At 39.5% G+C, this 20895-nt stretch overlaps 1 long non-coding RNA gene across 1 annotated transcript; it reads left to right on the top strand.

The window, feature by feature from the left end:
* The first annotated feature begins 2471 nt into the window (after window positions 1–2471).
* On the top strand, window positions 2472–20143 carry LOC125611483. The gene is made up of 3 exons (XR_007341643.1): window positions 2472–2750; window positions 9920–10080; window positions 19497–20143. It is a non-coding gene; the product is annotated as an uncharacterized LOC125611483 (long non-coding RNA).
* The last annotated feature ends 752 nt before the right edge of the window (window positions 20144–20895 follow it).

The raw sequence follows: 20895 nt of genomic DNA, 5'->3' as shown, positions 1-20895 counted from the left end.
AATAAACACAGTTCATGTGGCTTTCTCATCTTGCTTTTGAGACTAGTTTGGATTTGTACGCGGGTTCTGCCACCTAGTGTTGGAAGGGACTATTGACACATGTTGGAATGTAGCCCTTACTCCTGTAGATAAAGACCAGTTCTGATCTGCCCCATGTGGGCCTATTGCTCAGAGTCACTGTTGACATCTTAAAGCAGTGGTTCTCCAAATGTGGCCCCCAAACCAGCAGCAACAGCATCCCCTGAGAACTTGCTGGAGATGTGCATTCTTTGCCCTGCTCCAGACCTTCTGAAATAGAAATCCTGAATCAGGGTCACAGAAGCGCTGATCATGAGATTTTTTTTTTTTTTTTTAATAGCAAACACCTTTTTTTAATATTTATTTTTTAGTTATAGGTGGATACAATATCTTTATTTTATTTTTATGTAGTGCTGAGGATCGAACCCAGTGCCTCATGCATAGTAGGCAAGCGCTCTACCTCTGAGCCACTACCCCAGCCCCTGATCATGCGATTTTCAGGTGAAGACCTTCCTCCATTTATTTATGGTGAAGAAATTGGTAATGAAATAAAGAGAGTCTGCAATTTGTTTAGCACCAGTAACAGGTATTTAATCTGTTAAACAGGTGCTTAACATGTTAAAGTAATCACCAGTTTTCTTCAAAAAATTTTCCTTACTCCTTCAATATTTTTAAGACCATTATGTACATTGAATTTGGTTCCTGTGTTGTTTGTCTTGAACACTAATTTTACTTAGTATATTACCTAAAATTAGTACTGAGGAAATAAAATTTAAAGTCTGTTTTCAGAAGGGCTCCCTTTTTGGTTGGCATGCTAAACTCTGTTTCAATAAAATCATCAAATTTTTAAATGAGTCCTGAAAATTGCTCTTATAATCAGCCTTTTCCTTGTGAAATGGTTTCAAATTTAGATTTGCTAAATAAATATTTTTTTATGCAGTTCTGTATTTCATGTACCTATAAGGGTCTTGGGCAATGTTTTTATTTTAAAAGTATCAAAAGAGATCTTTGCTGCATTGTTCACTATCAAGCAAATAAGAAATATAGAGTGTTCTACAAGTATTTTAGAGGACTTTCTCATTACAACTTATGTTGTTTTCTACATCTACTTGTAGCATTATAGTATCCTTGGCCTTCAAATTGTTTTGTTTAGATGTAGCTTTATAAGTGGTCTACAGAAAACATTCAATTTCCTTTTCTACAAAAAAAATTTTCTTTTTGTATACTACACAACTCCCCCGCCCCTGCCACCTAAATGTGCATATTTGAAAATAATCACATTTGGGAAATAAACAACTTAATTATTATTTGTTCTACAAAGTTTGTATTAAGACTTGTATCCAAGATAACATAACATTTATACAAAGTGATTTACATACCCACCCACGTATTTGAGGTTTCAGTTATTCATCGTCAATCATGGTCTTAAAATACTGAATGGAAAAGTCCAGAAATAAGTTTTAGTTTGCACATAGTTCTGGGTAACATGATGAAATCTAACATCACCCTGCTTAGTTGTACATGGGACATGAATCATTCCCTTCGTCCAGTGTTTTCATCCTGTGCATGCTACCTGACAATAGTCACCACATAGCTGACTTGGTTGTCAGATGGACTCACAGTATCACAGTGCTTGTGTTCTGGCAACCCTTCATTTACTTCATAATGACCACAAAGGACAAAAGGAGTGATACTGGCAATTCGGAGATGCCAAAGGGGAGCATAAAGCTTGCTTTAAATGAAAAGATGCAAATTCTTGATTTAACTGTTAAAGGAAAACATCATGAGTGAGTCCAGTACAATACTGGGTAGTTAGGGTAGGGACAACTTCCACACAACTTCTATTATAGCATATGATTATAATTGTTCTATTTTGCTATTAGTTATTGTTGTTAATCTCTTGCTGTGCCTAATTTATAACTTAAAATTTATCATATATATATATATATATATATATATATATATATATATATATATATGAAAAGCATGGTAAGTTTAGGGTTCAGTGTTACCTGCAGTTTCAGGGATCCAGTTGAGTCTTGGGACATCTTCCATGACTAAGGGGTGGGGGTCCATTGTAATTCATCACATCTGATATTTTTCATTATTCAGTTCCGTATTTTGTCTTCTAAATAAATTATTATTTGGGGTTGATGTTAGTATTCTGCATAAATGTAATATTGTAATGTTATTAATATTTGATATGTTTCTGCCAAATGAAGACAATATGTATTATCATAATCACAAAGTGTTGTCTGTGTTTTATTTGATTTTTAGACACTACTTCACCAAAAATTGAATCATGCCTATTATGTGTTCAACAGAAGCAGAATAATATGTTTTTATTCATATGCATCCTCGTTCTGAAGCATTAACAGTTAAGCATTTTTCTTTTTTTTTTTTTTCCAGTTGTGGAAACTAAAATACTTTTTTATTTTTTTTACAATTCAAAGTTTAATATCAAAGTCTTTCTACACTGTATGTAGAGTTTTCTAAAATTGTTAATGACATTGAACACATTAAGCACTTAAGAGAACACTATTTTCTACTACTACATTAGGAAGATCAGTAGACAGTCCATTTCAACTTGCAGCATCCATTGACAGTTAAGCATTTTCTTCTCTTTTTTTGTTTGTCTTTGTGGTGCGGAAGATTGAACCTGGACCTTGCACATGTGAGCAAGCACTCTACCACCAAGCTACACTCCAGTCCAGACGGTTACGTATTTTCAAGTAAGACCTCATTTTTGAACATACAGTGCCACCACTGGGATGTGTTGTCTTTTTGTCATAATGAGAATCCACGATGACCTTTGCCAGTCTCTTCTGCATCCTATGCTTTAGTGTTTTATTTATCCATAAAAAGTTTATAATATAGACAAACCAGAATATTTGGGGGGTAGAACAATATAACAAGAATCTATGGATTTTTTAAAAGTATTTGGAAATTTTTGAGTACAATGTGTTTCTCAAAACTTCCTACCTGTTATGTCTTTAGAAAGTGAGAATTTTCAGAAGCGAATAATTTTCAACAAGAGGGCCCTACTGTGTGCTATTCCAGTTATATGATCATGTATCCAAACTGAAAGAAAGTACATTCAGTTCAGTAGTTTCAAGGGAGTTTTGTCTTTTCTTGCTTTTGCTACTGTTCTTCGGTATGACCAGCACAGAGGGAGAGGGTACCCATCCAGACTTGTGCCTGCCACACTTCGTTAAAACCAGGGCCATTGACATCCCTGTCCTTTCCTTCTAGTGTTTCTTATATTTTCTCCAAAAGTATATTCAAGCATCCAAATATTTTTTTTCAACATTCTTTCCTAATGGTCTTCCATTTTATGTTTTCTAATCTTAATTTCAAAAATATTTCTGATGACCAGGAAAAAAGTCACATTACAGCTTAGTATTTTATTTTAGAACTCATAGCATCTTACTACATTAGCATATATGATGGTTAATTCTATGTGTCAGTCTGTCTGGGTTAAGGGGTATGCAGGGGGCTGGTGAAGCATGATTTCTGGGTGTCTGTGCAGGTGTTTCTGGAGGAGATCAGCAATTGAATTAGTGGACTGAGTGAGGAAGACATGCCCTCACCAGTGTGAGTAGCCTGGACAGAACAAAACAGAGGAGAAAAAATGAATTTTCTCTCTTATCCAGAGCAGGGACTCCCATTATTTCACATGCTGGAGCTTCAGGTTCTTGAGTCTTTGGATCTGAGGATTTAAACCAGCAGTTCCCCAGCTTCTCAGGTCCTTGGACTCAAATGAACTGTCCCACAGGTTTCTGTGGTTCTTCAGGTTCCAGAGAGCACATTGTGAGACTAACTCCTTCACAATCAAGTGAGACCATTCTTGTAATAAATCTCTTGTAGACTTTTATCTACACCTGTGTCTGTATCTTATTGGTCTGTTCCTCTGGATAACACTAACTATTATAAAGCATACATTAACGGAAGTTTATGTTGTGTACTGGTGAAATTTTCATAACAAAAATTACTAAAACATAACTAGTGCATCATTATGTAAGCTCTAGAAAATGTCTTGGGAACACTTCATGATTAATCCCACAATGAAAGCACTGTAGATTTAAATTGAAAGCTTAATAATACCATTACAGTAATATCAAATGGCATAAACTGTAAAATGGAAAGTAAATTTGGCAGGGCTTTAATACCAAAGGAGATTTTTAAAGTTTTAGTATACTCAAGTCAGTTATCGGCCAACTTCTTGTTTGGAAGCACAGAAAAATAATGCACAATAAAAATAATGTATAGCAGCAGGGTCCTTTGATAACAAGACTAATCATCTGTAACTCGAGGCAGAATGGTATGATAAAACACTGTCAGAACAAGGCACTTTACTTTTACCTGTCACAAAACAATAATTTTGTTAAGATATCTCATTGCTGTCTGCTTGAAAATTACTGCAATAAAATATACTGGTTGCCCAACTTTGGAGACAACAAAAAACATATTTCAAAATTGCACAGAGGTCTGTGATGGGAGCTTGTCATGCGCCCCCCACCCCCTTTGAAATGGCACCCTTGTGCAGTGCACTACTGAGCAACTTTATTTGATGGCCTTGGTACTTGGGTTGTGTTCTCATCAGAGAGGAGCTGGTTTTTCTAGATTTCTCTTCATGATTCAGTCCAGTAGGACATTTAAATGAAAGTAATGAAATGTTATGCAAGTGAAGATTATTTTGTTAATTCCTGTGATTCCCTTTACAAATATATTCTGATTGTCAACAACATTTCTGGAGACTTACTGGCTTGTGATTAATGTGGCATCAGGAATGGATCCATTAGTGATGTGAACATGGCAGCAGGAAAACCAAGCTTCCTTTCCATTAAAAAAAAAATATGACTGTGAGGAAAACCTTTCATTGAACCAATGAAATCTGAATCTGTCATCTTATTTCTTAATCTTGAAACCACAGTGACAAAGGGAGAAAGCCATGGAGAGGGAGTCACAGGCTCCAATCAGAGCTCAGCTTTGGGTTTGCATCAGGTCTTCCTGCCAGGCATCCCCAAAGGCTTTCCCAAAGCTGGTCCAGACCTGCTCTGATCTCTGATCTCCAGTCCTGTTCTTAAATCCCAGGCCCAGGCTGACTGAGCAGAGGCTAATGAGGGAAGGTAAGCTGAGCTTCCTGCTTCCATAATTGTTCACTGGGTTCGTTCTTCTGGCTTTATTGTCTTTGTTTTTTTTTTTTTTTTCCTTACATATCACCTAGGAAAAGGCAGCTGTTCAAAAAAGCAAGCTTTGTCCCTTCCTGCTGGGGTCCCTGCAGTATTCCTAGATGTGGTTATCCTTCTCTTACTTATGAGTCTCCACCCACAGAGCCAGAAAAACCTGGACTGGCCCTCCCAGAGCTTCCACATAAGAGGAAAAAGCAACACTAACTACCTGTTTTACGGTGGTCATACCTCAAACAGGCCCACATTCCCTATAGAAAAGGCCCCAAATTTCACAAAAGTCCCATCATCACCTAAACATGGCCTCTTTGGCAAGGAAGGCATACTGCCTAAAGCCACTGCAGCCTGCAGGTGGAGGTTTCTGCAGGCCAGCGTGGTCTCCATGTGCTATTTGTCCACATACTCTGCTCCGTCGTGTACGAGGCACCTTTGCTCTCCTGCCAGGCCACTTAGCAAGTGCCTTCTAAACTAGCCAGCCCAACTCTCTGTGTCCTGCTCAGTAGCCAGGGGTTCTCTGACCCTCTAGCCCACCATAAGCAACTCCCATCTAGGTTTTTCAGAGATGCTCATCATTTACTGAGACCCATAGGAGCTCAGTTATTTTCTCTCCTCCCCTCTTTCTTCCCTGTCATTCTTCAGCATCACCCCCTTCACCTGGTCAGCAGGCTTAGGGCTCCTCCAGGGATGTAAAGATACATCTGCTCCAATTTTTTTCCAGGGGGTATGGGCACCATAATTCCTTTCTTTAGATCCCTTCTGTCACTGGCTGAGTTGTGTCCCTCTAAATTCAAATGTCTAGGTTCTAATTCCCAGTACCTCAGAGATGACTGTATTTGAAGAAATTAACTTTACACAGTTTATTAAATTAAAGTGAAGTCATTAGGATGGGCCTTTGTCCAATATGATTGGTGTTTTTGGGAGAAGAGGATATCTGGACACAGACATAGAGATGAAATATCACGGGAACATGAAAACAGCCACATGGAGGCAAGCAGTGAGGCCTCAGAACAAATAAACTTTCCAGTACCTTGAACTTGGACTTCCAGCCTCCAGAACCATGAGAAAACAAAGTTGCATTGTTTAAGCTACCCAGTCTTTTTTTTTTTTTTTTTGCAGCCCTGACAAAGTAATACACTTTCAGCACTGGGGTTAACCTTGCTCTGAGGTCAGAGGTCACTGGTGAAAAGAGACAGTGATATATGATAAGGAAATACAGCAAAATCTTAACTATAGACTCTGGGTGCCTGGATGTGTCTTTCAGGGTCCAGTCAGAGGCAGGAACCACGTAGTGATCTGAGCCAGGAAAGTTTAACATGAAGAATGATTACCAGTTACAAGGGCTTAAGCACTGAGAGGGCTCTGAAGAACAGCAGTCACAGGGGGCAGCCTTTACTACAGATGCACCCAGAGAAAAAACAAACGTGGAAGGGGTGGACAGGGTATGGTGGGACCCTCTGAATGGTGAAGAAGTTTGCCAAAGTGCAGCCAGCCAGTGCTGATAAGCAGAGAGCTGTGCTCTGAGGCACCAGGAACTCAGGGAGAAGCTGCCCACAGGTGTGCTCCTGAAACTGGCTAGGTGAACACTCCAGGGTCCCTCATGCTGCTGGCCAACATGAGCCTAAATAGCAAATCCTGGGGTGTCTCCCAGAAACAGCTAGAGAAGCCCCTTCCTCCTCCAGTGTACCTCTATTGAAAAAGCTTGGTAAGCACCAAGCCATCTGGAGAGGAGACATATAGGGCACAGCTCCAGTGTCACCAAGTACAGCAAGAAGAGTAGATTTGGAGCTGAGAGACAACACACAGATAGCTGGCACAGAGTGTTCGTTCAGTGGACACATGCCTGACAGGGCTCAGGTAGATACTTCTTAAATTTTTCTGTAGAGGAGAAAAGAAGAAAAGTTCAGGGATTTATTGGAAGATGATCCACTAGTTGTTTCAGGATAGATAGTGCCAGCTTTACATCAAACCACCCTGAGCATTCCCTGGGTTTCCCAGGAACGCATGACCTTTCTCCTCAGTGTGTTTGAGGGGAACTCGCTGCATCATTAGCAAAGATTTCCCAAGTATTCCCAAAGATTTCCCAAGTATTTCCCAAGTATTCCCCTGCCTTTTGAGGCCCCTAGAAAGGGTGAGGTCTACTGGGAGTGAGGGGGGTGAAGAGGGCATAAGCTGTAGATGGGATGAGATAGTCTGATTCCACTTCTTTTGCACCTGAGGCAAAAGAGGGAGCTGTCCCAAGCCCTGTGCTCATGACTGAGGGACTCTTGTTGTCACTGGAGTCGAAAGAGGCATGAACAGACTCAGAGACTCCCAAGATGGCAGGGCTGAAAGATCCCACAGAACCAAGTGCCTTCCTTCACCCAGGCCCAGAGAAGACCAGGACTAGATAAGAGGGGAACCTGTTCTGAAGATATCCTTGGAGTTTCTCAGAACCAGTTCAAGGTTTTGGCAATAAGTCAAATGGTGTTATGAAGAACTTTTAAAAAGTGGATACTTTTGAAATCATCTTTTACTTTTCTCTTTCTGAGCAAAACTAGTCCACCTCCAGTTCTTCTGGTCTACTGCATCTGGTTCATCACATTCTGATTTTAGGTCCCTGCTGCCGCTGCCGCCGCCGCCTCCTCCTCCTCCTCCTCCTCCTCCTCCTTCTTTTAGAATATTTGTTTTTTAGTTGTAGATGGGCACAATACCTTTATTTTATTTATTTATTTTTATGTGGTGCTAAGATCCAACCCAGTGCCTCGTGGTGAGCACTTTACTGCTGAGCCACAACCTCAGCCCCCCTGGCTTTTTTTCCCCACTTTTATTTTATTGGTGTACTGTAGTTGTACATAACAGTGGAATTTGTTGTTACCTCATCATACCTGCACATAATATAACTATATAATTGACCAATAGCATTCCCCAGTATTTCCCCTTTCTCTCCCCTGGTCCTTTCCTCTACTCTCCTGATCTCCCTTTGCTTTACATGAGATCCCCCTGCAACACCTTTCCATTTGTCCTCTCTAGTTTTCACATAGCCTTGACCTTCTGAGTTTAGCTTACTTTGCTTAATATAATGTTCTCAAATTCCATCAATTTTCTGCAAATGACATAGTTTCATTCTTTTTTATGACTGAATAAGCTTCATTGTGTGTGTGTATATATATATATATATATATATATATATATATATATATATATATATATATATATATACATTTTCTTTATCCATTCATCCATTGATGGACACTAAATGTGTTTCCATAGTTTGGCTATTGTGAATTGTGCTATTATAAACATGGATACGCATATGTCACCATGGTATAATGACTTTAATCCTTTATGATAAATAGGAAGAAATGGGGTAGCTGAGTCACACCACAATAAAATAAATGGTGGTTTCATTCCTAGTCTTTTGAGGGACCTCCATACTGATTTCCACAGTGATTGTACTGATTCACAGTTCCAACAACAGTGGTGTCTCTAGCTTCTTAAGGTCAGGACACAGCACAATTTTATCAGCCCAGAGCTGCAAAGTTCTTACCCTATTGCCTTGAGTGAGACTTCTCCTCCCACTCTGGTCTTGGGTCCTTTGCCTTGACCATTGTGGGACTTCAGAGTATTCTGTTCATGGATATAACCAAGAGCAGGAGTCTTCCTACTAAAGTCAACTCTTTGTGTCTAACACTACCACTGACTACTGGGCTGAGTAGTGGATTTTGACCCCTCGTCCTCCTTCTAAGCCAGTTATCAATGCACCTAGTCACCCTACTGCATGGCTACCTTGCCCTTCTCAGAGTTCAGGGTCAGGAGCCCATCATCTAGGAGCTCAGCCAAGTGGGTTAAGGTAATTTGTTCCCCTCTTGAATTAGGGGATACCCAAGACATGGGATGGTGATGATGAGCACACACTCTCAGGAGCTGTTCCCAGCTCCTGAGGAACTGTGTTTTTCAGAGGCTGAGGCTGAGGGAGTGTAACTGCATACTTTCTTAGACTCACACTGGTTCTCAGTGCACCCCAGACTCAGCAGGAACGTTTTATCAGTGCAGATTACTGCACTTCCAGCACTGTGTTTTCTATGTTGCACTTCCGGGGTGGGGCCTGGGAATGTGTCCAATTCCAAATTCAGTTGTCCAACAATTTTAAGCTGAATATATTCTCTATGCTAAGCAATGTCCTAGGACCTCAGGGTATATTAAAAACAAAACAAAAAATCCCAACCCCCATGCAGCTTGTCTTCTGGTTGGGGGCACAACAGGTAATATAAACAGAGTAAGGGAATTTATGCTAGGTTAAAAGGTGATAAATACTATGGAGAAAAAAACAGCAGGAGGACAGGGATTAGGAGCAAGGGACAATTCTCAATAGGGCCATCAGAATTGTCCTGGCTGAGATGACATTTATGTGATGTCTTTAAGGGGGTGTGGCAATGTCTCAGCTACCTGGGAAGAGGCTTTGCAAGTAGGAACCAGTGTGCTGGACCCAAGGAGGCCAGAATGGCTGATTGGAACAAATCCAGAAGAAGTGGAGGAGACGTGGCCAGTGGAAATATGGAGCCCTTTCCTGTGCGGTATTGGTACCACTGGCTTTAAATCTTCTAGGCAGCTTTGCCCAGGTTTTTCATGATGCTTCCAGTGTGCCAGGTCCTGGGGAGGGATGTATGTGTTTTAGCCCTAGCCTAAGTAGCTAAACCCTACCCTCACCCTGGCACAATTTATATTATGTTCAGAAGGCTCACCAAGGCTGCTGCATTGTGTATATATATGGAGAATAAACTGCAATGGGTGGAAATGAAGAGGCCAGGGCAGTCATCCCAGGAGACATACTGGGCAGGATGGAGGAGAGCTAAGGGTGATGAAGAAGACGGAGGATCTGCAGGAGGTTCTCCAGGTGGGTTCTAACTACTGCACTTGGTATACTGGCTTTGAGCTCATATTTCTAGGGGTGGGTGCCACTAGCTTTGTTTGCCACACTGCATCCAGGCTGCCCTGCGGGGGGGTGAGAGGTAAAGGGGTGAACCGGTGTATCTAATCCTAGCAAGACCCAGTAGCTTAAGCCCATTCCTGTGCCCCCCCACCCATGCTTTCAGTGGGGTCTTGTTGGAGAAGCCTGGTCATTCTGGTGCATTTCCTCTTGGAGCTGAAACATGGTTTCTCTGGCCATTTTGTAAGGAGTTGCCTAGCCACATGTATACCTCTTCAGTGCCCATGTTTGCTGTATAAAAAAGTAAATTTGGAAACATATTTAAAAATGGTCAGTTCCTCTGTTACAGTTTGAATTGAGTCTCTTTAAAATTTACAATATCTCAGAAGATGATCTTATTTGAAATAATGTCTTTATAATATATTGAACTAGTTAAGATGAGGTCATATGGAAGTAGGGTGTGTGCCTCCGATATGACTGATGTCTTTGTAAAAGCAAAATTTGGAGACAGACTGTATTAGTTTTTCATTGCTCTATCAAGATATCCAAGACAGGCTAATTTTATAAGTTTTTTAATATTTATTTTTTAGTTTTAGGTGGACATAATATCTTTATTTTATTTTTATGTGGTGCTGAGGATCAAACACAGTGCCTCACACATGCTAGGTGAGCTCTCTACCACTGAGCCACAACCCCAGCCCTAATTTTATAAATTAAAGAGCTTTATTTAGCTCACAATTTTGGAAGCTAAAAATCCAAACAACATAGTGTTGACTCTGGTGAGGGTTCCATAACAGATAACAGGAGTACAGCAAGAGGAAGGATCACATCTCAAAACAGGAAACTAGAGAGAGATTCAGATCAGATTCCAGCTTTCATAACAACTTGCTCTCATGAAAGCTCAGGGGTCCCATGAGAGCAACCTTAATCCCTTCCAAGAGCAAGGCCCCTAATGACCTAAGGAGCTCCCACTAGGCCCCTCCCACCTCTGAAAGACCATCTCCCTCCCACACACCACACTGGGGACCATATTTGCAACACATGAAGCTTTGGGGTGACAACATCCAACCATAGCATAGACACACACAGGGACAACACCACATGAAGATCGAGACAGAGATTGAGGTAGGCCAGCACAAGCCAAGAAGCACCAAAGATGGCCAGCAAAGCACCCGAATCAAGGAGAGGGTGAAACAGTCATCACAAGGAACCCACCCTGCAGGCACCTGATCTCAGGCCTCCAGGCTCCCCAGACATGAGAAATGTGGTAGCTGCACCTGGGCACAGTTTCCAGGAGGCATCTCCAAATCCTACCACAGCTACGGCTAGGAAAAGGACTTATCACCAAGACTCTGTGATTCCTGGCTTTGTCCTAGTCTCCACAAGGGAATATGGTCCGCAGGTAAATTTGGCTAGTCCCAGAATAAACAGTCTCTTTTACTAGTTTTCATTTTGTAGGATTATTATTAATTTTTTAAACTAACACACATACATATGGTAAACGGAAACAGTATAAAAGGAGAGTCAATATAGGTGAGTCTCTGCTCTTGCCCACTGCCTGGAAGAAGTCAATCTCAATCTTCCAGCCATCCTTCCCTTCCAGCCATTTCTTGCATGAATAAGTTTGTCTGAGTGAGCAAATGAGACATGCTTATGTCTCTCATTTATTCTTTCAATCTGTTGTGTCATGGGGAATAGTTCTGCATCAGGGCAGAGGGGCTACTCAGGACTTTAGAGCCGCCACTCTGAGTGGTCCCAAGGCCAGCTACACAAACATTTCAGGTAACTTAGTAGAAATGAACATCTCATAGGCCTCTTTACAGATTAACTGAGTTAGAAACTTGGGTCTGGGGCACATGAGCGAGAGAATGTTCTAACAAACCGCCCACGCTCAGATTTGGGGTGGAGATGGTGCTAAGATTAACTCTAATTCTCACTCCATTGTTCTGCAGCATAATTTATTTTGGCTGATTTTAAAAAGTAACAGGTTTTTAGAGGTTTAAAATGAAAATAATGGATCTTACATTATTCTTTGAAGTGTAACAGTTACACTTGTTGTTAAGTTCCACTTCAAAGGCTGGGTGCATTTGAACTCTATTAGAAAGTTATTTTAGTTACATAAGCCAAGGAAGGGAGAAAACAAAAATGAAGATACAATCTTAACTCTAAGAAAAATCACCTCATTTTTACGAGTTTATTACAAGACCAGAAGGTCATGGTTCGTGGTTAAGTGTCTCAAGGTCATTAAGCAGTTAAATCTCATCTGCAAACAATTTACAGGAAAACAAGTGCAATCCTCTAAAATAGTTACATAAGTGAAATTTTTAATAATAAGCTTTCTTGGTTTCAATGCTAGGGATCAGCAGTCCTGATAGACAGCTATGAAAACAAACCTCAATGATTTCTCTGATTTAAAGATGCTGATTCATAATATGCTGCTAGGGGATGGGGGAATCGGGGGATGGGAGGATTAAATGAACTCTAGATAGGGCAAAGGGGAAAAGGGGAGGGAGTGGAAGGGACGGGGAATGGGGTTAAAGAGATGGTGGAGTGAGATGGACATCATTACCCTAAGTACATGTATGAAGACATGAATGGTGTGACTCTACTTTGTGTAGAACCAAAGAAATGAAAAATTGTGCTCTATATGTATAATTTGAATTGTAATGCATTTTGTTGTCATAGATAACAAATTAAAAATTTAAAAAATTAAACATTCCTATCTTAATAAAAACCTCTATATGAGGAGAACTTCTTACTCTTTTTAGTAAACTGATGTTGAAAGAAACTTAATGCACAAGATACAAATAAATGTAGACTTATTTTGATGTTACAGTAATCAGTTGGTAAAGTTTTTTGTGAGTGTGTCACAGAGATTGAACGCAGGAGTGATTTACCACTGAGTTATAACCCCAGAACATTTTTATTACTTTAATTTTATTTTTAAATTTTGAGACAGGATCTCACAAAGTTGCTGAGGTTGGCCTTGAACTTGTGATCCTCTTGCCTCAGCCTCCTGAGTCACTGGGATTACAGGCATGCACCACCATGTCCAGCATTGGTATATACTAACTTTTCCTTTTTTTTTTAAACAATGGTTCATGGGTCAAATTTTTCATAATACGATTGAAACTTGTGGGCCATTTTAACTGAGCTTGGATGGCATGATTTGGTGTATTGTCTTTTACTTTACGGGCATTTAGACAGCTTCTAGTTTTCTGTCTCACCAAGTCATTGGTTCTATGGCATCTTTCTACCTGTGTCCAATGATCATGGAGGTTAGGTTCCTCAAAGTGGAACTTCTATGTCAAAGGTTCGGTGGACTTGACATTTGATAGAGTATTATCCAATTATTTTGTAAAGAGGTAGTTGCAATTTACACAGGATATTAAAATGTGAATTTACACATACTTGCTAATATCTTTTTTAAGTATTTAAAGCTTTAAAATATTTTTCCATGTGCAAGGCAAAAGAAGAGTGACTTCTTATTGTCATAAATTCATTTCTTTGTGGAGTCATCTGGATGTCTTTTTTCTATTTATGCTTCTTTCTCAATTTTCTATTGACTGCAGGTTTTCCATATTAATTTGCAAGCACTCTTTACATGAATAGCAAATGAGTTTTTTGACATCTGTGTTGCAAATACCTGTATTTTTAAAGTTGTTTTATTTTTTAATTCAATTATTTTTCATGCAGAAAACTTTAAATTTTTTAAAATATTTTTTATTTATTTCTTACATACATGACAATATTGGAATGCATTACACTCATAATTAGTCATTCACAGCACAACTTTTCGTAACTCTGTATATAAAGTATGTTCATGCCAAATTATGCCATTATACATGAGCTCTCTCTTTTTTTTTGCATTACAATTCTTAATACATCTTTATATCACAATTTATCATATCTCTGTTTGTATATAAGGTATGTTGACACCAAATTCACATGTTCATACATGTATTTTGTATAATGATGACCGTCTCCTTCTACCATCCTTATTATTCCCTTTCTTCCTCCCTTTCCCTCCCACCCCTATTCCCTATCTAGAGGTAATCTTCTTCCCATGCTCTCCCTCCCTACCCCACTTTGAGTCATTCCCCTCATTTCAGAGAAAACATTCAGCGTTTGTTTTTTGGGGGATTGGCTAACTTCACTTAGCATAATCTTCTCTAATGCCATCCATTTCCCTGCAAATGCCATGATCTTATTCTTTTTAGTGATGAGTAATATTCCATTGTGTATAAATGTCACATTTTTATTTTTTAGTTGTTGTTGGACACATAGCTTTATTTCATTCATTTATTTTTTTGTATGTGGTGCTGAGGATGGAACCCAGGGTCTTGCACATGCAAGGCGAGCTCTCTACCACTGAGCCACAACTCCAGGCCCAGAAAACTTTAATTTTTATATCATCAAATTGACCCATCTTTATTTTTGTGGCTTCTGGGTTTTAGGTCATATTTGTGGAAAAAAAGAAAAAGAAAAAAAACTTTTTCCTTTCCCCAAGTATATCAGTCTGTTTTCTGTTTCTATTAAAACAATACCAATGAATGGATGAATTATAACTAAAAGAGGTTTATTTTGGCTCTTGGTTCTGGAGGCACAAAGTGGAGGGGCTTCTCTGGTAATGGCCTTCCTGCTGGCAGAGCATCACATGGCAAGGGATAGAGAATGTGTGTGTGTGTGTGTGTGTGTGTGTGTGTGTATGTTTTCTAGTCTGTCTCTCCTCTTAAAAAGGCCCCAGGCTTTAATCATGAGAGCTATACTCTAATGATTTATTTGATCTTAATTCCCAAAGGCCCCACCTCTAAACACCATAGTTGAATTAAGTTTCCATCTTCTAAATTCTTCATAATAGGGATTAGATTTCAATATGTGAAGGCTTGGGTGACACAAACCATATTCAAGCCATAGCACCTAGGTACAGAAAAATTCATCCATGTTTTCTCCTGGAATTGGGAGGCCATTGACTTTAGAGTTCAATTGCCTATGTTTAAATCACACTTGCTGTATGATCTTGGCTAAGTAACTCAACCTCTCTGGACTCTGATTCATCATTTGTACCTATCACACAGGGAAATTGTGAGGTAGTGTCTGATACAGGGTCAATGTGCAACTAGTATTATTTCTTTTTATTTTTAGTTCAATGCTTTTTATAGCTTTACTTATTGTTTTAAATCTTTATTCACTTAAATATTTATTCAATTTGCTTCATGCAAGAAGGCAAGGATCTAGCAATTGTTTCTAAATTAAACATTAGAAAGGAGGAGCCAACATTATTATTACTTATAGATATCATCACACTCCAAAGGAAGTAACTGAAAAAAAAAAAAAGAAGAAGAAGAAATTGACTATGTGACCTATTATAAGAATTGGCAAATTTTCTACATACAAAATGTAAACAGAAACTAATGGAAAAAGTGTTTTCCCATTGCCATTTTGTTAATTAATCTCTTTTCTCATTTATTTGAAGTGCCAACTTTATTAGATAATAAATCCACATCTGTTTTTGAGCCTGCTTATTGACTTCATATTTTTTCCATTGGCTTGACACTTTTTTATGAACCACTGAACTGTTCAATCATCTTAGCTTTTTAAAAAATATATATTTTTTATTTTTTTAGTTATATATGGACACAATATATTTATTTTGTTTATTTTTTTTAATGTGGTACTGAGAATTGAACCCAGTGCCTCACCTGTGCAAGTCAAGTGTCTACCACTGAGCCACAACCCCAGCCCCAATCATCTTAGCTTTTAAATTCATTTTTAATATGAGGCAAAGCTAGTTTTTAGCAGTGTTATTTTATTTCATAATTTCTTATCTGTTATTACATGAGTATTTTCCCATATGAATATAAGGTTTTAGTGAAATTATAAATTACTTGGGGAAGAATTGAAACCTTTACATTATTTTTTTCTAATCCGAGAATTAGACATTTCCCTGATTCCAATCTCTTTTTTAAATCTCTCAGAAGAAGCTTTAATTTTTTTTCTTTATTAAACATCCACACATTTCATATTAGTTTTTCGTGGCTGCTATCTCCTAGTTCTTTTAGTTGTTGTTTTGTTTTATTGTTTCCATGAGTTTTCTGCCAATTTTTTGTATGTAGAAAATTGATCAATTATTGCAATTCAGGTGCTTAATTTTAATTCATTCTTTTAAATTTTGGCAATTTTTCAGTTGGTTCCTTTGGAATAAAATGATATCTAAAAAATAATAATAATATTGCTAATTCTACAATTCTAATTCTGCATGTTGTTTCAACTGTAAAATTTGGGGTTGGGTTGTTTTAATTAAGTGAATTATTTCTCTACAAATGCTACATGGATAAAATTATGTGCATGTTCAATGAAACTTACATTTTTTCTAGTTTCTTCATTTTTTAAGTATAAATATTACATTTACAGGTATTATGTGTGAATTATTCTTTGTTAATAAGACTTAACTTTTAAAAACCTTTTGTGTTCTTTCCTTACAAAATTTGAAGTTTTTTAAAATATTTATTTTTTAGTTGTAGTTTAATGCAATATCTTTAATTAATTTATTTATTTTTATGTGGTGCTGAGGATCGAACCCAGGGCCTCCGTGTTAGGCGAGCACTCTACTGCTGAGTCACAGCCCCAGCCCCCCAAATTTGAATTATAAGAGCAGAGAAAAGTGAATTAGTTTTATTGGGCTATATTTTTGAGCTTGTGTGTTTACATAGACTGCATTTATTTATGTCTTTCACATACATGGGATAATGTCAGAAAATTGTTTTCACTATTTTTATCGATAGGTTAAAAAAAGCTAAATGTAATTAAATGACTTGTCTAAAATAAACAATAATGACAATAAAAAATAATAATGTTGCTTCCTCCTTTCTAGCATGTAAGCCTTATTTTTTCATTTTGTCCATTTGTTATTTTCCAAAACCCTCCAGGACAATGACAGCATGTGGGGGTGCTGCAGGTGTTCCAGATAGGCTTCTTGACTATGCGTCTGGGGCTTGCCATTCACCCTGGTGCTGGATTTGCTAAAGCAATTATTTTAAATTGTGAGCATTCACTAGTGGAGTCCTTGGCATCTGTCATTCTTTGCTCTTGCCAATAGCCCCAAAAATCTTGCTTTGGAAATGACCATCCATGTCTTCCTCTCAGCCCTGCACTTTTGTTAAGAGGGGCCCTGCCTGCACCTGTACAGCATGTCTTCCCTAGATTTCTGAGTGTTCCTGTAAAGAGCTCTGCCCACCCCCACCCCCACACCCGGAGGCACAGGAATGTATACAAATTTACAGAGAGCCTTTGTCTTCATATCTAGCAATGTTTTACTTTTCGTGTACTTGTAAAGACTCAGGTTGTAGTCATTTGTCTAGTTGGTTGCTCTGAGCCCAAGAGATAATAAATCTTTTTCCCCAAGACTACCACACGGTCACCTTCCAGACTATTCCCCTAGTTTAATTCCACGGTTGCCCCAAAGATGGGAACACTCTCTCCACAGGCATTTACCCTTCAAGGAAGATGGGGCAGGGACCTTGGAGGCACCTCTAGTTTGTAAGGACCCACGCAATGTGACCTGGTTCCTGCAGGAGTTTTATCTACTTACCAAAAGGTTAGAGTCCTTTCCATTCCATCTCTAATAACAAAGGCCTTTTCTCCCTCATTTCAGAAAGGGAAAGGACAGCTGCCTCTGTCCTGCATATAAGGAAGAGAAGATCCATTATTCACTGTACTTGGCCCACAGAGTCTCGGCCACATCGAAGGATTTTCCATTAGGCTTTCCTGGTGTGGCTCTAGGATTAAATATCTGGGCAGAAGAGGGAGATATAGTTGTTATTTTGTGGATGATAATAACTAATCTGTCTCTGATCCAAAATACCCCCTATGCTCATTCAGGATTAAATTAATCAAAATGTATATTAAAAACCTCATAGTACTTAATTAGCAAAAACACTACTAATGACTCATCTAAAATGTGCACAGCCTTCTCAGGAGATTCACTATGAAGATGCAGTAGAAATCACCACCCTTATCTTTCCAGACGTGCTAGTGGTACTAATCTTGGTAATTCCCCAGAGATGAGGTATTGCTTCTGATGTTCCACCTCGGCAGAAGGGTCAGTTACAGGAGAGTACTTTTGGCCCTTCAGCCATAACACCCCTACTCCACGGATCAGGGAATCAAAGTGAACATTCTATTGATTGCCAAATAGATCTATTCCACCTGCTCATCTTGAGACGGAGGAAATGACCACAGTTGGTGTCCCTGTTGGACCCAGTTTGAGAGAGATCGGGGCAAGGACACTGTCCATCACAGGCTTCTTGGGGCTTCCCTTCTGCCAGGCAGGCTGTGGTAGCATTTCCCATCCTTAGGAATTTAGGTCAGTTAAGAGCAGGTATATAATACTCCCAGGGTGGGGGTTGCATCTTTCCCATTCTCACATCATAGTTACACAGGTAAATAGCCACAGTTTGCTCTGGAAAAGCTTGGAGAAAATTCTTGATACACTATGGCTGCTTTGCAAAGTCTTTGTTTTAGGGCTCCTGGTCTGCGATAGTGGTCATGAATCTCCCTAGGATGATTTGATTTAGGTTTCTGCCCCAGAATTTACATATATTTTTTTCTGCCTAGCTATGTCAAGCAGCATCTTATCCTGATCCATTAGTTATAACCACAAATTGCTGCAGTTCCATCAGTCTTTGTGTTTATTGTCAAAATTATGGCCATCTTGTCTGTATTAAACAAGTATACCACAGGTCCCACCACACCAGAACTGTGTTACTTTTCTTGAGACCAGGGATGCTAATTTCATCACAGAGTTTTTCAAAGTGCTCTGTGCAGTTGATCCATTCCCGATATGTGTTTCAAAGCTTCTATACATGGTGGTTACACTGGGATCACTGGGGGGGGCGTGGCTGGGTGTGGGAATCCAGTAGCTTGCAATGAACAGATGCATTCCACTGTTCCTTTCCTATTTCCTCAAGCCTTTGCAGGAGCAGCAGGGTTTGGGGTGGGTGCTGGTGAGTCACCCTGAATATAGGCTGCTGTGACAGGTGGAATAGCTACTCATGGAATGAAGGTTGCTAACAGCTGACCCTAAGATAAGGGGATTGCACTGGGTCAGCTCGGAGGTGCTAAGAAATCACAAGGCTCTTTACACAGAAAAAAAGAGAGATAGAAGAGTCACAGCCCAGAATGGGAGAGTTATCATCAAAAAGACTACAGGTGGAGCTGGGAATGTGGCTCAAGCAGTAACGTGCTCGCCTGGCATGCGTGGGGCACTGGGTTTGATTCTCAGCACCACATAAAAATAAAATAAAGATGTTGTGTCCACCGAGAACTGAAAAATAAATATTAAAAAATTCTCTCTCTCTCTCTCTAAAAAAAAAAAAAAAAAGACTACAGGTGGAAGAAGGTCCTCAAGTCAAGAAATGTGCACAGGGACAGCTTCCAGACACTGGAAGAGGCAAGAAAACAGATATATTTCTAAGATCTCCAGAGAGGAATGCAGTCCTGCCTCTCCCTTGATTTGATCTTAGCAAGATTCACTTTTGGACTTCTGACCAGAACTATGAACTAATAAGCTCATATTGCTTTAAGCCTCTTAGTTTGTGGTAATTTGTCAGAGCAATAGGGAACTAATACATCTATTGTTGACTCAGGTTTCAAATTTATGTCACTTGCAGGTTTGGGAGCATATATATCAGAGGAGTTTACCCTTGAAAATGAAGTTAGCTGTACAGGACCTTTTAGTCCGTGGGATGCTGACAAGTGTTTAATGATCAGCTCTCCAGGAAAAAAAAGCTCTGATTTATACCGATTGCTTGCTGACTTCCAATTTGCACATACTCTCACCTTGGCTCTCTTCAAGCCAAAAACATATATCTGAACTTGGTGTTGAGAAGCAACACATAGTAGCCCACCCTCATGGAGTATCTCCTGGGTACAGAGGTAGTTGACCTCCAAAGCAGATAATAGTAAAACACAGAGAAGACAACTAACAGTGAGTTTGGAGTATTTATTACCTGTATTTTTTAAAATATTTTTTTAGATGTGGATGGACCTTATTTTATTCATTTATTTTTATGTGGTGCTGAGAATCAAAGCCAGTGCCTCACACATGCTAGGTAAGCGCTCTACCACTGAGCCACAACCCCAGCTCCTATTACCTGTATTTTTAACATACCTAATTGTACATTCCTGTGATTTGTTTTAATGAAGGCTGTGCTTAACAGCCATCTTGTAAAATTCCTGAAAATGGACTCCATGGGGATCTAATTCCTGTTGAAGGCTGGGTAGCCTACTCTGAGGAGAATGGGCCACTGGCTCATGGGAAGGCAGGTGCATTGTGTGGGTGCAGGAACTTTCCTTGGATGAGAATTGGGGGTTCAGAATTCTCAACCTCATCTGCGTCTGTCACTCACATGTTTTATCACAGAGTCCCTCCTTTCTCAGTAGTGCCTTGCTTAGTGCCATGGTTTTCAAATGTGAACCTGCATCTGAACCTCAAAGGACTTGATAAAACACAGGCACTGGGCCCCACCTTTAGAGCTTCTGAATCAATAGGCCTCTGATGGGGCCTGAGAATTTGCATTTCCAACAGTCCCCAGCCAACCCTGCTGCTGCGGGTGGGGGAAGTGCACTTTGAAACTGTCTTAGTTTCAGAGACCTGGTGGGTTTGGATATTTAAAGCTGCAATTTTGTAACTCTGAGAATCAGGTGTTGGGCTTGCTTCCCAGTCACATCTGGCTGAGATGACAGGAGCCCCTGGATCCCTCAATTTTGCCAGAAAGGATG

This window comes from Marmota marmota, unplaced genomic scaffold (genome assembly GCF_001458135.2).
Source record: "Marmota marmota marmota unplaced genomic scaffold, marMar, whole genome shotgun sequence".
NCBI classification, from domain to species: domain Eukaryota; kingdom Metazoa; phylum Chordata; class Mammalia; order Rodentia; family Sciuridae; genus Marmota; species Marmota marmota.
The sequence above is the reverse complement of the archived record's forward strand: the minus strand, read 5'-3'. Positions and strand labels throughout refer to the sequence as shown.